The sequence below is a fragment of the Colletes latitarsis genome, chromosome 11, assembly GCF_051014445.1.
Source record: "Colletes latitarsis isolate SP2378_abdomen chromosome 11, iyColLati1, whole genome shotgun sequence".
Taxonomy (NCBI): domain Eukaryota; kingdom Metazoa; phylum Arthropoda; class Insecta; order Hymenoptera; family Colletidae; genus Colletes; species Colletes latitarsis.
The window spans coordinates 25,330,025-25,347,672 of NC_135144.1; the positions used below are offsets into that span (position 1 = coordinate 25,330,025).

Genomic DNA, 17,648 nt, shown 5'->3' on the forward strand with positions numbered 1-17,648 from the left:
CCTACGAATTCATTTTATCTTTGAATAATCGTCAGGCTCGCAATGCTTTCAAAATGGCCACGAAACGAACGCATCGAACAGGAATTCTTTCGAGGTTAATGACGATGGATCGAGTGCAGGACACACACGACAAGGAAATATATTTATAGTCGATGTAATTCAGCGTCCATTACGTTTAATACTGTACAAATCGGGACTTTGCTATTTTGAAACGATTTGGAGACGATGGCAGACCCAAAGGTGGACTTAAGGCAGCAGTAGTTTGGGAATAATTTCAAGGGGAAAAATGTGAAATAATAAATAGTAAATATTAACACGTTGTAAATAAGAAATAAGAAATTTTAGTAAAAAATACTCTTTCACTGTCATTCTAAGGCGTTGAGGACTCAAATCTGTCTATAATAATAGAATAAAATGCAACATGGCGACGCACAGTGAAATTTGGATTCAATTTGAATTCAATAGTTAGGTTAGGTCTGGTTGGTTTTCGTTTTATGTACATATTTAGGTTGAATTGGAATAGTATATTGCAAACTAATATTTTCCTAACAAGCTCATTTCTTTATTAATACAGCAGAAACTTAAATTTTATATTTGGCAACTAATCAGCCCCTCCCCTCGAAATTTCCAATTGAATATCCTCAATTTGGTATATTTAATGCATTGATGCATCTAAAAAATGCAACTGTATCCGTTTTCTTGAACTAAATTCTATAATTTTGGTTAGACCACATTCGATGCATTTTTTTTACTTTCCACAAACAAGTATCAAGGTACTTATGTCCTACATTTAATAGTTCAAGAGTTATACAACACTTTGAAGTTTAACTGAACTGTTTCTTATCGAAAATTCTGACAAATACAAATACATAGTTAACACATTACCGACGAGGAAACGAGTATTCTCGTTTTTCGACAAATGTGTGTTTTCAACAATTCTATTATCCACGTAGAACTTCTGAAAATTTTAATAAACTATATCAATTACAAAAATACTTATCACATTTTTAATATACACATGTTGAAGGAATTCTATGTTATTAAAATCATCCTATAGTAAAGTTTTAATAAAAATGCCCCGTCGTCTTCTTTGATTACCAGGTTAATAACATTATTGTAATCGTGGCATAACTGGATTTTAATCGAAACGTTCAAACAAGAGAAAGTACAGTGATAATACGAGCAAAGCCTTTGAACCATATATTCGTCATTGACCGATAAGAAAAGACAAGACACGTTTCCTTGGGCGTTCGTGTAGCGCCCGGAGTTTAAAGAGAGGGACGATCGCCGGAGTAGCCTCGTTATACCTGAAGATGTAATTAGGGTTACGTCACGAAAGAGCAATTCAGATGTGCAAAGTGTAAAGAGCGTCGGTTAATGTGTACTTTGCATCGATCGTTCGTACCAAGGAAACGAGATTGCAAAACGGTTCTGTGCTCTCGTTTCCATTACGCGCGTTTGTATTTTCTATCATTTAACCCTACAAAGATGGCGGATGGGGGTTTTATCGAGCTCACAGTCAGGGACTGCAACTATCAGAGCGGGACAAATTTTCACGAAATAACGAACGAGAATTTTTTATTCATTCGTGAACCCACGTTTTATTTTTTAATTAGAATCTATCGACGAATTTTTTGAATCAATAGTCACGCGAATAAAATTTGTTCAACTAATTTATAAGGAAATATATCGTTTGTGATTACCGTGAAAGAGGAAAGATTAAAATTAAAATTTATAAAACACGGTTTGTAATGTAACTTTCTCTTTGGGGTTTAACCCTTCATAGTAATTTAATATTTGTTTTATTTTATTTCACGCAGTTATAACTTTTCGGAAAAATTATTTTCGGTTGCAGGAGTCAATTACAATCATTTTTGGTCATTACACATACCCTCGAAATCTTATCCACTTTCGAGAAAAAAATTCCAGAAGGTGTACAATTTTTCGACGGAAAAAAAAAATTTCAAATCGTTTTGAAAAAATTATTTTCAGTTGCGGAAGTCATTTACAATCATTTTTGGTCATTACACATACCCCCGAAATCCTATCCACTTTCGAGAAAAAAATTCGAAAAGGTGTGAAATTTTTCGACGGAAAAAAAAATTTCAAATCGTTATAAAAAAATTATATTTAGCTAGAGGGGTCAAATACAATCATTTTTGGTGAACAGACATACCCCCGAAATCTCGCGCATTTTCGAGAAAAAAATTCATTACGAGCGGAACTTTAAACGTTAATAACTTTTCAACGAAGCCTCCATCAACAAATTGGTATTCTTGATTTTCGTCTTATTTTGGCCTCTAGAATCCCCCATTAAAATTTTTCCCAGGCTGAACACGGTATAGTACGTATAAAAAAATGGAAACAAAACATAGTTTTATATTTATCTATCTTCGAAATTGTTATGAAAATCATTTTCCTATATAAAATTTGAATAAAATTTTTTTCGGAAGTTTCGCGAATGATTTTCCATCTGTACTCGAGACGAGATGTTACAGCGTTAATAAACAGATAAGCGTTGGTTGAATACCTATGCAAGTACCATCATTCCATGCAATAAGGCGTGACGTTACGAAAGCATGTATGTACTGACGAAACAATAACCATCGACCGCGGAGAAATTTGCTGCGAATGTTACTCATCCGACTCGTATGTACTTTTCCTTCCGACACCTGCTAAGATACCAACCTCAGGAAAAGATCATTCAAATCGGAAACCGTGACGCAACAAATCACAGATTTCGTCGAAACGATTCCATCCCAGAGAATACCGATCCGTCTTTCGTAATCGAAATACGTGAAGAATACTAAATGCTCAAACAGTGTGAAAAGTACTCGTACAGTGATCAGTTTTCAATGAAACGTAGTATTTAACGTAGTTTGAAAAACAACGCACTTTTAGGGAAAATATTAAACATAAAAGTCTGGTCGTTTTAGTCATATAGAATCATTTCAAAAGATGCGCGATGAAATGTATTATTTTTTAAAATTAATATCCAGTATTGTCTCGTTATAAGTCGTAATTCGCGTCTCGCTAATAAGTCATCTCTCCATTCCACGTATCATAAATTCACAGGCTTACACTAGTCGTTAGATGGTCAAAAATAACGATGGTACAAAGATAAAAATAAATAGTGTGGCAAATCATGTTAATCAAAATATAAAACATTTTTATGAAAACAAATATACTACAGTAACCTACAGGTGGCAGTCTTTCAAGCAACACTTAAAAAATTTGATTAACTTTCCTACTTTTCTAATTTTAAATAACTTTTACGTAAAGCAAAAAAATATCGTCAGCATAAGAATTTTCATTTTTAATACGAAAGAAGAAGCCTTCTAATGTCAGAAATTAATTATATTTCATTCCTGTACAAGTTGTAGAGTTTGGATTCTGTCCTAGGTACATGGAACGATCAATTCGAAAATTTTCGTGCCTGAATGATCTCAACTCCCCGCCAAAATCGAAGATCTGGTCTTCCATCTGCTTGGATCGTTCCTCCGCGCGACAATGGCGGCCTCTGGCGTTTCGCAAAAATGCTTCTGCGCGAGCTGCACAGGATGATCAGAGATCGAACACTATAATCTGCTAGGCAGCGATGGAAATCGCGCATACGCCGATTACGTAAGCTCCTTAGTGACTATTTGCGGAACGGTCGCCCGTCCGAAGGTGAGAGGTACGCCGACCTTCTGCAGACAATGTCTCGCTGTGTGGAAATCGCTCGTCGAAGGAACGCGAAATAAAGGCAAGAATCCACGGGGACAGCCGCCATAAACACCGTTCGATATCCGAATACAGTGTTTTTCTCTGTCTGGCACGCGAAACTCGAGCCCCGTTTGACCTCTGCAGCCATAGAGAAGGATGGCGAGCAAACAAAGAAGAAATAAGAGCCTGAGCGTGTTCGAAGAAGTCCAACTGTACGATGTTGCATCCACGACGAAGGACAATGCAACATTAAAATTTCTTTTTCACTTTTTCTTAACGCAATTCGTCTAACGTATCAGTGAAATTTTTCTGATTACAATGGGAGCAAATGTAATTCAATTTAGACTGCTGTTCCGATACGAAAATAGATTGTTTCGGTAAGAGTACTTATGTCGTATTTAAGGTAATTTTAATCAGAAAAATTTGACCTGTATGTGAAAAAATAAAATTTTTATCTTGCACTGCTCGATCGATACATTCTAAGAGCGATTTATAAAGTTTCTCAGACATTACTAAATGTTGCAAAGGATAATGGGAGGGAGGGGGGTTCGTGATTAACAAGGACGAACTCTGGATCCCTGAAATTAACGAAATTCTGAAGCTTTGATCAACGATTGATAATTTCATCTTAATTTTGTAAATTCCGTTGGCATACCAAAAAACTAAATCAAATTTTATTATAATTATGTATGATAATACAAAGCAATGTTTCTTTGCACGTTAAATAGTTTTGTAGAACGATAAACGTTTAAAACTATACAGGTATTCGATACTCTCTTATCCATTGTACGAGACACCAGATAACGCTTACACGTGACGTTTAAGTAGATCTAATGGACTCGATTGAAAGAATTAATCTAAATGTTTTGTACTGGCAGAATAGTCCGACGCTCATCTCGAACATTACTGAAGATCGTGCTGAAACGAGATTTATCTCACCGCTGCAAATATTATCATAATAAGAAATACGATTGGCTCTTTATAAACCTCGAACGACTAAATATGTAAATAACGTTTGACTCATTTCATGCTGGATAAATTATCGATGATTCAAGCTCTGTTCATCGCGAATGCAAAATTATTTTGAAATACATTTTGCACGAATGTAACACTCCAATAAATAATTTGTATATTATTTATGACGCAATATATTAGTTTGTTTTTAGAATTCTATTGGATACGTTTTATTTGTAACGTCGAAATTAACAATAAGAAAATCGGTTTTCTAGGGAATCAAAGCGAATATATAATTATTTATAAATTCCAGAAACAGTTAATTCGTATGCAGTTAATATGCAAAATAAAGATTTTACGATGTGAATTTTGCCTAGGAAATCGTTAGGATAAAAAATATAGCGAACATGTGAGGTAAAGAGAAGTTGGACGACTCGATTATGACGTGGGATAATACCATAGTTAATCGCACGTGATATCCGATTTTTATTCAATTAAATTTGACGTCATCCAATTGAATCGAACCACTCTTGAAAATGTTCTCGTACTATTCGAAGACCCGACCGCTTTCAACGAGATTGAAATTTATTTCCAAGCGTTTCGAAATTTTTCAAAAAGGATTTTCTCAAATCGTTTCACCCTACGCATTTAAATCGTTCATCCAATTTTTAACATTTAACATTGAAATTGCACATTTTAATGAACGATTAAAAAATGTGTCTTTTTGTTTCACGTAAGAAACTGACCTTTTTATCGATTTGACGATACTTTTAATATTCATTTAGAACATAATTCACGTTAATGATAATTTTCAGTTATTTGCATCCAAATGTAAGAATGTCAAAAGACGCAATAGAACACGCGGCAGAAATAGTGTTAAAATTATACAGGGTGTTCGGCCACCTCTGGGAAAAATTTTAATGAGAGATTCCAGAGGCCAAAATAAGATGAAAATCAAGAATACCAATTTGTTGATGGAGGCTTCGTTAAAAAGTTATTAACAATTAAATTCAAAAATTTCAAATCGTTCTGGAAAAATTATATTTGAATGCGGGGGTCGATTACAATCATTTTTGGTGAATAGACATACCCCCGAAATCCTACCCACTTTCGAGAAAAAAATTCGAGATGGTGTGAAATTTTTCGTCAAAATTAAAAAATTTCAAATCGTTCTAAAAAAATTATTTTCGGTTGCGGGGGTCAATTATAATCATTTTTGGTCATTAGACATACCCCCGAAATCCTAACCATTTTCGAGAAAAAAATTCCTTACCGAAAATATAATTTCAGGCCCAGAAATGCTTCCCTAAAATTCATGCGAATCTTTAAAACACCATAACTTCTGAACGGATTGGACGATTTTAATGTTCAAAAAGCCAAACGCCGCGTATTTTAGTGTAGAATATGTAGCAATTATAAAAATATTCGAAAAGTTGTTCCTTGATCCCGTAATGTTAGAAAAACCCTAAAAAAAATGGTCCAATTTTCAAACAGCCATAACTCCTACAATTGTGAATATTTTTGAAGTAGAGCTCATAAGTACCTACAAAAAAGTATTAGACAACTTTTCTGTAGGGCGTCAAACAAAAATACTAAAAATGAAAAAAGAATTTTTAAGAAAAATCGACAGGGGGTAGGTGCCTAAATTTTTCGACGAAAAAAAAAATTTTTAATTAATTCTGAAAAAATTATTTTCGGTTGCGGGGGTCAATTACAATCATTTTTGGTTATCACACATACCCCCTAAATCCTGCTCATTTTCGAGAAAAAAATTCAGAGCTGGCGGAACTTTAAATGTTAATAACTTCTTAACGAAGCCACCACCAACAAATTGGTATTCTTGATTTTCGTCTTATTTTGGCCTCTAGAATCTCCCATTAAAATTTTTCCCCGGTATTGCCGAACACCCTGATATTTATAAAAATTCGTGTAATTTGTTTTCTCAAATAAACATAATTTTTTGACAATTTCTTTAAATGGCATTTTTTCTGAAAGTTTAAGTCATAAATATAAATCCCTAAAATCACTTTTTCGAAAAGTTTGTAAGAATTTATTTTTAAACGGCTTGTACAAGTCTAACGTTATTACCTATTTTAAACAGACACGCTGTTCGACTTGTATCCCGTTAGTTCACATATCTTACACCAAGCAGGAACACAGTATAAACCCATTTACGCTAAAAGCTGACCTGCATATGCAATGACTGTCTTCACTTTTCTATGTTAATTTGCTTTCATGTGGATATCACGCACATAACAGTCAAACAGGTTTCCGATTAAAGTGTAGGCTACCACATCCACACGCATAATCGTTAGTTTCTCTATTACAACTAATCCTATCTTACGTTAGACATTTCAAATTACATTTTATTCGTTTGCACACAGAAATTGGAAAATAACACTATAACCATATGGATACGTAATTTAATAAATAAACTGCAAACTAATTCTCAAGTGAAAAGCTTATTATCATAAAACAATGCATTAATGTGAAAATATACGAAATTTAAATATAGATTACAAAAATTGATTACAAAATTGATATTTTAAATATCAATATTTTAAATTGTACGAACTTTAGATTCCAAAGTTAAATGTTTTTCTATTAGTGCACAGTATATTAATTAAAAAAAAAAACCACGTATTGGTAGACAAGTTAAGAGTAGATTGGATGGACTTCATACTGGAAATATAATAGTTATTGACAATTGATTACTTTTACATGACGTGGAAGAAAAGAAAGAAGTTTCCTATTTTGATTTTGGCACGAGACTTTGGGGGACTTTCAGCGAACTAGTGAAATCTTTTCAGGGTTTTCCCAATTTTCCGATCACATTTCCCTAGTAATGAACGCATCAAACGCAACAATATGGTTCAGGCGGAGGTAACTCAGCTCGAGCAAGCTTATCGTTTCCAAAATAGATGGTCCTCTCCCAAATTTATTAATAGACGAGCGGACGTTGCGAATCTGCCGTTGCACCGCTATTATTGTGCCATGATGGCCCCATTGCGCCATTTCGTCGGTTGTTATGCGCTAGAAACGAATCGTTGTCAAAACGCAAAACTATCATTTACTAATACCGACATCCAAAACATCGTATACATTCTCTTTCACCCATTAACTGCTAAAATTAAATAATCAATTGTTCGATTCCTTCTACTGGAACAAAAACATTCAATTTTATCAATTTTACAATTATAATTTGTTGGAAATGTTCCTCATTCCCATGTTGGCAAACATGCACGTGTTGAGAATATTTCTCTTTTCCTCGTTGGCAAACGTGCACACCATACTTTCAGTACCGCGTATGCAACGATTCTTGCAATATCAAACATAACCTAAAAAGTACATGCGTCGATTTTTATGGTCTAATCCCATAACCTCCGCTGCACAATTCTTATCGATAACAATGAAAGATAAAAACCGTCATTTCGAATAATATATAAAAAATAAATGTTTACATGTTACTTGTTGGAGGAAATTGAAAATTTTAGTTATAAAATGAAACATTTTTAAAAAACAGATACAACATACTTAACTGTTTTATTGAACAAACGTGATAAAATTTTGCTTTACTCTGGACAAAACAAAAATAGATAGCAATAAGAAAATAATACGAACAAAAAATAAAAATGAAAATCGTACAAGTGTTGATATAAATAGATTTATGTCAACGGTTACACGTATTACGATTCTAGTAAAGTAATGTTTAAAGTTTAAGGACAATATACAGGGTGTTCGGCTACCCCTGGGAAAAATTTTAATAGGAGATTCTAGAAGCCAAAATAAGACGAAAATCAAGAATACCAATTTGTTGGTGGAGGCTTCGTTAAAAAGTTATTAACGTTTAAAGTTTCACCCTTTCCGAATTTTTTTCTCGAAAATGGGCAGGATTTCGGGGGTATGCCTATTCACCAAAAATGATTGTAATTGACCCCTCTAGCTAAATATAATTTTTCCAAAACGATTTGAAATTTTTGAATTTTGTCGAAAAATTTCACACCTTCTAGAATTTTTTTCTCGAAAGTGGATAGGATTTCGGGGGTATGTATAATGACCAAAAATGATTGTAATTGACCCCCGCAATCGAAAATAATTTTTCCAAAACGATTTGAAATTTTTTTTTTCCGTCGAAAAATTTAGGCACTTAATTAGATTTTAGGTTAGGATTTTTTTTTCTCGAAAGTGGATAGGATTTCGGGGGTATGTATAATGACCAAAAATGATTGTAATTGACCCCTCTAGCTAAATATAATTTTTCCAAAACGATTTGAAATTTTTTTTTTCCGTCGAAAAATTTCACACCTTCTCGAATTTTTTTCTCGAAAGTGCGTAGGATTTCGAGGGTATGTGTAATGACCAAAAATGATTGTAACTGACCCCCGCAACAGAAAATAATTTTTTTAGAACGATTTGAAAAATGTTTTTTTCACCAAAAAATTTCACCACCTATGCGATTTTTTTTCTCGAAAATGGGTAGGATTTCGGGGGTATGTCTAATCACCAAAAATGATTATAATTGACTCTCGTAACTGAAAATAATTTTTCCAGAGCGATTTGAAATTTTTGAATTTAATTGTTAATAACTTTTTAAGGAAGCCTCCATCAACAAATTGGTATTCTTGATTTTCGTCTTATTTTGGTCTCTAGAATCCCCCATTAAAATTTTTCCCAGGGATGAGAATTTTCCTGTCGAACTGCACGATTAATGGGAAAAAAAATCAATGAAAAAACTATTATATGAAGTTTGCAGCCTAAGACCAAAATTATAGAGATATAATTAAAAATACATAAATGTAGTATTTTACCGAGTGTCAGTGCTTCGGTCATTCCTTTTCTCTGCACGAGCCTGTTTCATAATTGGAAATGAGTGTTGATAAACACAGATCTATTCGATATCCTTGTAACTACGCAAACCATACGATAAACAGTATCAAGCTGTGATTCATTCATTGTGTTATTGCATGGTGATATTAATAACTTTACTAACAATTAGACAATTATCGAACGCTAAATGCGCTGATATTCACTGTACGTACATACGGTTCCTGTAATGGAAATGCACGAGACTGCAATGAAAGACTATCGTCGTCGATATGAATACCGAATAGAACTGTTCATTCGTCAACACTCCGTCGTAATCAAGAACACAATGATGCTTGTACAGTTTTAGGAGAACGACGACGTTCAGAAAAAATTTTAAGATTTTTCAACAGCGTCGCTACGCAGAGTGGTTCAACTGAATCACGTGTGTATTAAGATGTACTATTTGCAGAATATTACGAGTTGACTAACGACAACAATACACAGTATTTAACTTTAGAATATTAGCTCGTTCAACGTATAAAGATACACAAATGAAGGACGTGAACAATAGGTGGAAAAATAACCGTATATTATTAACGAACGCGACGCTTGTACTTTCCGGTATCGTCGTCCAGGACCAACTAACCTATAATTCAACTGAAGTGTAGGTATCGGTTCGTAGAGCGCGCTTACGTCGATCATCCGTTAACGATTAAAGATCGTGAAAGAAGTACTAAGAGATTACCAAGAACGAATTCAATTTTGTGAATGGTATATAAATTCAGTAGTAAAAGACGTTTCTTTTTTGTCAAGAATAATATGGACAGACTAAGCAAGGTTTACAAAATGAGAAATAATGAATACTCGCAATAATCACATATGGGCTTGTAGTAATTCATTCGCGGTCAAAGAAATGTAATTTTTAAATTTCCTGCTAGAAAAATTGCATACTTTACACCACGACATTAAAACAAGTTTCTATATTCGCATTCCACGATCTTCCGTTTGCTGCACCGTTATTCATACATCTTAATAGTACTTCAATATATTGCCGATATAGCCCAAATGCAATATTGCAATTTTCTTAAAAAGATATCGTTTTTATTTTTATTTAAATTAAATTGTTCCAAAGGGTTAATCTCTTCGCGTGCAACAAATTATTTTGGCTTGGGTGGGGGGGCTGTTAGAAGAATATAGAGAGGCCCTAGATTTTTTTAATTGAATGACATTTACTCAAACTATTCTTTTTTTTGTCACGTATAATTATAAGAATGAATTTTACCAAGCACACGGCTGGAAGCGTATGTTTTTAAAAAGGTAAATTCCAATATTATGAAAATTTTCAAACCAAATACACGTTTTATAGTAAATGGATAAAATTGTCACCAGAATGGTGGAAAACGGTTATTGAAAACTATGAGGACTATATAATCGATCAAATAAATTAATATAATCGTTTATTCTAAAAACTTTTAACGAAATTTTGCATATTTCTTTGTCCACAAAATATGGCACCGTCTGCAAAGTAGGAACAAAATCAGAATGGCGGGAAATTCGAACTGTGATTAAAGACCATTTCGTCTGTAACAATTTAATTGTAGATACGGAACGGAACTCGTTTCTAGGAGTAGCAATAACAGCTCTTTTAGCGAAAGTGAGGTCCTTCCACTCGACTTGACACCGAAGAATGGATCAAAAAGACCACCAGGAAGGAACGAGGAATCCCAAGCAGAATGTTGGCGCGAGGTTCCGGACATCAACCTCAGGCGGATAGCCCGTTTTGCACGAGCGGCCAATCCATCGGCCATTTGTGGACCGTAATTCGTGATCGCACGCAGCGAATATAGTGATCTTGAAAGGTTATCACGCTTCGCAATTTTCTCCTACGCCATTTCATGCATCCACCGTGCATCAAAACCGCACGTATAAACGAAGAAGCGACCATCGAAAAAGAAATACCGTAATTCGACGTTTGTTTAAATTATAGTATAAAATATGAAAATATTTGAAATCCAACTGTGCACCTCTTATTTTGGAGCGTTTCTAACGAAATTAACATTTTTTACAATTGTATAAGTGTGTGTTTTTTTTAGTAATTTTACACAAGAAAAATATTCTATTATCCACATATAACTCTTGAAAATTTCAATAAAATGTATTGATAACAAATATTTATCACATTTTTAGTTATACAGGGTGTTCGACTATCCCAGGGAAAAATTTTAATGGGAGATTCTAGAGGTCGAAATAAAACGAAAATCAAGAATATAAATTTCTTGACTGATGCTTTGTTAAAAAGTTATTAACAATTAAATTCAAAAATTTCAAATCGTTCTGAAAAAATTATTTTTAGTTGGAGAGGTCAATTACAATCATTTTTGGTGAATAGACATACCCCCGAAATCCTACGCACTTTCGAGAAAAAAATCTAGTAGGTGGACAAATTTTTCGACAAAATTAAAAAATTTCAAATCGTTCTGGAAAAATTATATTTGGATGCGGAGGTCAATTACTATCATTTTTGGTCATTACACATACCCCCGAAATCCTACACACTTTCGAGAAAAAAATTCCTTACCGAAAATCTTAATAAGGTGCCTAAATTTTTCGACGAAAACAAAAAATTTCCAATCGTTCTGGAAAAATTATTTTCGGTTGCGGGGGTCGATTACAATCATTTTTGGTGAATAGACATACCCCCGAAATCCTATCCACTTTCGAGAAAAAAAATCAAGAAGATGTGAAATTTTTCGACGAAATTAAAATATTTCAAATCGTTCTGAAAAAAATATTGTTAACTGTGGGGGTTAATTAGAATCATTTTTGGTGAATAGACATATCCCCGAAATCCTGCCCATTTTCGAGAAAAAAATTCAGTACTGGTGAAACTTTAAACGTTAGTAACTTTTTAACGAAACCTCAATCAACAAATTGGTATTCTTGATTTTCGTCTTATTTTGGCCTCTAGAATCCTCCATTAAAATTTTTCCCACGAGTGGCTGAACACCCTGTATATCGAAGGAATTATGTATTGTTAAAATACCGTATAGGAAAGTTGTAATAAAAATGCCCCGTCGTTAATGTGCTAAGGTACTTTCATTGTAAACGATTTTACAACTCATTGTGAGTTTGAAGTGCCGGTCACCGGTGACCACCGTGGCAGTCAACGTTATTTAATTCTCACTCTCTCATTTGTATTTCTCAAATAGATATATAAAAATGTAAATTATACGATTCTCGCTGTTTTTTGTTAACCTATTTCATCGCTTTTCGTACAAGTACGATAAACGTATGTTAGTTTAATAATTATGTGACGTTTAATGATTATCAAATAACGCCTTTCGGTTCGTTACAAGCTTATCGAAACGATAAAATGATGTGCACAAACTGACGCGGTTACTTTTACAGAATTCGACGCGATAAGGAAGCCGTTTTAACAAAGGTACAGATTGCTTTCTCAAATATGTAACATTTGTTATGCGCATGATAAAATGAACCATTCGTTATCGCGAGACACGCATCTTTCCTGTAAAATGTATCACCGTAGAAAATCAAAAATCTCGCTTCCGTCGAGAAAATAAAATCAAGTACAAAGCGTGATTGCATATTTATAAAAATACAACTTCCCATAGTTCTAGATTTCGTATTTTGTATAAAAGCTTCATCCAACATTTCCGTGGAAGGATTCTTTATTATTTATATTTTGTTTTTCTAAATTAATGCCTTAGTGCGTTCTGCAATAAATATAAATAAACAGTTCTATTCATACATTTACTAATTTAGTCGTTTTAATTACCTAAATACTTATGCTACTTACAACGGCTGCCTACTGGGGGAAAATTTTTGCATATTTTTATACACTGTGACCATAAATCAATATAGTATTAAAACGAACTATCAGGTATTTTTAAAGTGCCTACTTTAACAGATACAGCGACATATAAAATGTTTGGAAAGTAATTTATTAATAATAAGCACGCATAGGTTGAATTTTCATTATGACTTGAATGGCCGACTCTACTAAGCACGTTTACCCTAGGGATTTTCTCCGAATACGGTAGAGGGACTATTCGTCGAGACGAATGGCGCCTGACAGAGCAATGGCGAACGATAGAAAGTGCAGAAAATATTCGGGAAACGCGTGGAATGGAAAGGTGAAGCAATACTGTATTGCCGAAGTGGTCGGTGTATTAGTTTCAGGGGCTCCTTCCTTTCTCGCTTCGACCAGGCATATCTCGGCTCGGCTGGTCGAGCTAACGGAACTATCCCGGGACGTTTTGTCCATCTTTCTTTCGTCGAACCGGCCTCTTCTCGAGTTGGGGTTTAGGTATGCCGAAACAGCTGACCGACAACCGGCGATCCGATCCAGCCTTTCTTTCGATCTCGTGCTGGCCTTAACATTGAACCGACTAAATTCTACGGTCAGAATTAAAGCTACAGTTACGTTTCGATCAACGCGATATATTCGATTTCCTCTGAATTATAAAACAATAAAAGAGAAAAAACTGTTACATTAATAAAAAATTGTATTATCCTTTCTATTTAAATAAAAATTTCCTTGATACAATCATGAATCATTTAAATGTGTCTCACCAACATTCTTCATTATACTTTAGAAACAAGAATGCAATATTTGTTCAACGAAATTTATTTAATTTAAATTGCTCCTCTATAACTCATGGAGCCATGAAACTGTTCTCTATTCTATACGATTTTCCCTGAATTGTAAAATAATAAAAAAGAAAAAGCTTTTAAATTAATAAAGAATTTTATTATCCTTTGTATTTAAATAAAGATTTTCTAAGTACAATCATAGAATGTTTGCAAATGTGTCTTACCAATTCATTATATATTAGAAACAAGAATGCAATATTTGTTCAACGAAATTTATTTAATTTATATTGTTTCTCTATCGATTATAAGCCATGAAACTATTCTATTTTTTAAAGGATATATCCTAGCATTAAATAAGACTTATTATACTTGAATGACGAGGTAAGTATCTAGGAACATTTTAATTATTTCTACGAGGATTATTTGTCACGCAAGTATGGCAGAAAAACTAATCATCAGATTAATTGGTGTTGCTTTCTACGACTGTCTTTCGATCACGTATCAGCTTTCGAATTCCAACGCGGAAAAACGATTTGTTTACTGAGAAAATGAACACGTGTGAATGAATTTCTGTACATCTTTGATGCTATCGAAATGTACAGTGCTTCTCGAATTTTTTTATCGAAATTGCGTAGGATTTCGGGGGTATGTGTAATGACCAAAAATTATTGTAATTGACCCCCGCAATCGAAAATAATTTTTTCAGAACGATTAAAAATTTTTTAATTCTGTCGAAAAATGTCACACCTTCTCGAATTTTTTTATCGAAAGTGCGTAGGATTTCGGGGGTATGTGTAATGACCAAAAACTATTGTAATTGACCCCCGCAATTGAAAATAATTTTTTCAGAACGATTAAAAATTTTTTAATTCTGTCGAAAAATTTCACACCTTCTCGAATTTTTTTCTCGAAAGTGGATAGGAATTCAGGGGTATGTGTATTCATCAAAAATGATTGTAATTGACCCCCGCAACCGAAAATAATTTTTCCAGAACGATTTGAAATTTTTTAATTTAATTGTTAATAACTTTTTAAGGAAGCCTCCATTAACAAATTGGTATTCTTGATTTTCGTCTTATTTTGGCCTCTAGGATCTCCCATTAAAATTTTTCCCACGAGTGGCCGAAAATTATATCGTACCACGCAATCGAATTTGTTTTGATATGCTCTTCGATATGATGTAAAGAAATATATTTAAACAAATATAAAAAATTGATATACACTATTACGGTGGTTATAAGAAGCAACAAAATTTTTCTTTCCTTTGTTCTTTTAATATACTTTTACGATTAACGAAAAAAATGCTGGTTGATAATGAGGTGGACACCCTGTATAGTGGGAAACCTGTAAATTCTGTTACTCCGCGGAGTTCCATCGAACGCGGCTACGATAAATATTCGGGTAGATCAAGTCAGACTTCCGCATTCTCTTAAACCTAGCCCTGCCGACCGCAGGATTCAAAAGATGCCTGAATTGCTCGTGCGATATGTGGTCGTTATTAAACTAGCGTGGGCAGAATACCGTGTTCATTTTATCAGGTAATTCCCGACAACGAACGTATTTTGCCCGATATACAACTTTCTATACGCGCGGAAACACAAATGTTAATTTATCTTAGGTTAATTCCTTCCATCGTAAAAAGAACTATGTTGCAAATCAACCCCTCGAAGATTTCAATTCCTCCCCTTCCAGCTTAATGGTCATCCAGGTTACGAAAAAGTATAATGTAAATAGATACTTCAAACGAAGGAAAAAGAAAATGAAGAGAAACGAATGCAATATAATTTTCTAACTCAATATATTCTAAATTGCCATTAACGCATACTTTTATTAAAACTTGTCATGTTAACGGTTACATTAAAACACGATTTTCTTTTTAAATCATTATATTCATATGATTTCTTATAAGAATTTCTAATAAAAATAATAGTTATGAGTTCTGTGTCTCTAAGTATGAAATCTAAAAAAAAATCTGGTGTTAAATACAGGGTGTTCGGCCACCCCTGGGAAAAATTTTAGTGGGAGATTCTAGGGGCCAAAATAAGACGAAAATCAAGAATACTAATTTGTTGATTGACGCTTCATTTAAAAGTTATTAACGTTTAATGTTTCGTCTGTGAGAACCACTATCATCCGCCGCTCTACAGGCGAAACTTTAAACGTTAATAACTTTTTAACGAAGCCTCAATCGACAAATTGGTATTCTTGATTTTCGTCTTATTTTGGCCCCTGGAATCTCCCATTAAAATTTTTCCCACGGGTGGCTGAACATCCTGTATAGTAACTTTCGGGCGCAAAACCAAATTATCAACTTTTTATGTTTTTCTTTACGAAAACTATCGTTTCAGAATATCGTAAACATTCTTCCCCTCCCTGAAGTTTCCTAGAGTTAATATACAACGGAACGCGAATAACCGAGTTCCACGATCGAGTTCTGTGTGTCTCGTAGCCACGAGAACAAGACCGTGTACGGCATGAAATTGAATGGAAATCGGAGTGACGTACTCGCGTGTTCGGAATACATATATACACCGTTCGACGGTCGAACGGAGATCGGACGTTGGACAGGATCGGACAAGAAAGGAGTGGCGAAGTATAAACGCGAACACGTATCGGCGACTTTTATAGTATTCGTCCGTAAAATGCACCAACGTGTACGATAGGAAAATCCTTCGAAATGTTACGAATCGCACGAATATTTCAAGAATTAAAATTGTAACACTAGATTTACGAAACTGGTCATAATTCATAAAGCTCATAAATATTATTTGCTATCAATTTACGTTGAACTTTTATTAACGTATTGATATGAATATATTATATTATAATATAATAATTTGTAGAGGTTGTAACTATGGTTAGCGTAAGTATGAATCTACTGGATGCGCACGCAATTATCTCCACGTGTATCCGCCAACGCGTATGCTAATTGATGAAGTATTAGGTGGCCTCCGTATTAGGCACGATGGAATCACTGGGACTTTGCCATACTGCCGTGCAAGATGTACTTATTTGGAATTCAAATTGTGGAAGAATATCTCGGTATATGCGTCAATTTATTTCTTTATCCGAAAGCAGTTTGTCTGTCAAAAGAACTGTTTAAAAATAAATTTTACGAGATCATATACTAGTATCATACGTAGACAAACGTTTCAGTACTTTTTATTGGTTTTTAAAATAAGACAACAAAACCCTTTGGTCCTTCTACATTCCGGAATATTTACGAAAAGTCGAGTCTATCGATCTTTCAGCTTTTGTTAACTTGGAACAATTCTACCAGCAGGAATTATTCTCGACAAAGAGTCGTCGCGAAAACAGTTCAACGCGTTAGTATGTCCTGTAAACCGTCAAGCATAATCAAACTGTGGACAGCGTCCATAGCTTGGCGCTGCGTACGCTGTCGCGCCTCTACTGACGAAGGGGTGAACTGTTTTTCGCACCAGCGTCCATGCAGCTTTTCTTTGTACCTAAAAGGCCCTTACGCTTCACTATGCGAACGGCTACAGTCGTGGCCATTATTCTGAGTTTAGTTTACGAGCCTCGAGCACGTGTTTTGTAGAAGACCTCAC

The 17,648-nt window shown here is 34.2% G+C and overlaps 1 protein-coding gene across 2 annotated transcripts in view; it reads right to left on the bottom strand.

Moving 5' to 3' along the window:
* Amph (amphiphysin) overlaps nt 1–17,648 on the bottom strand; it is a 49,794-nt gene that overhangs the window by 10,765 nt on the left and 21,381 nt on the right. The gene's annotated exons all lie outside the window — the stretch shown is intronic.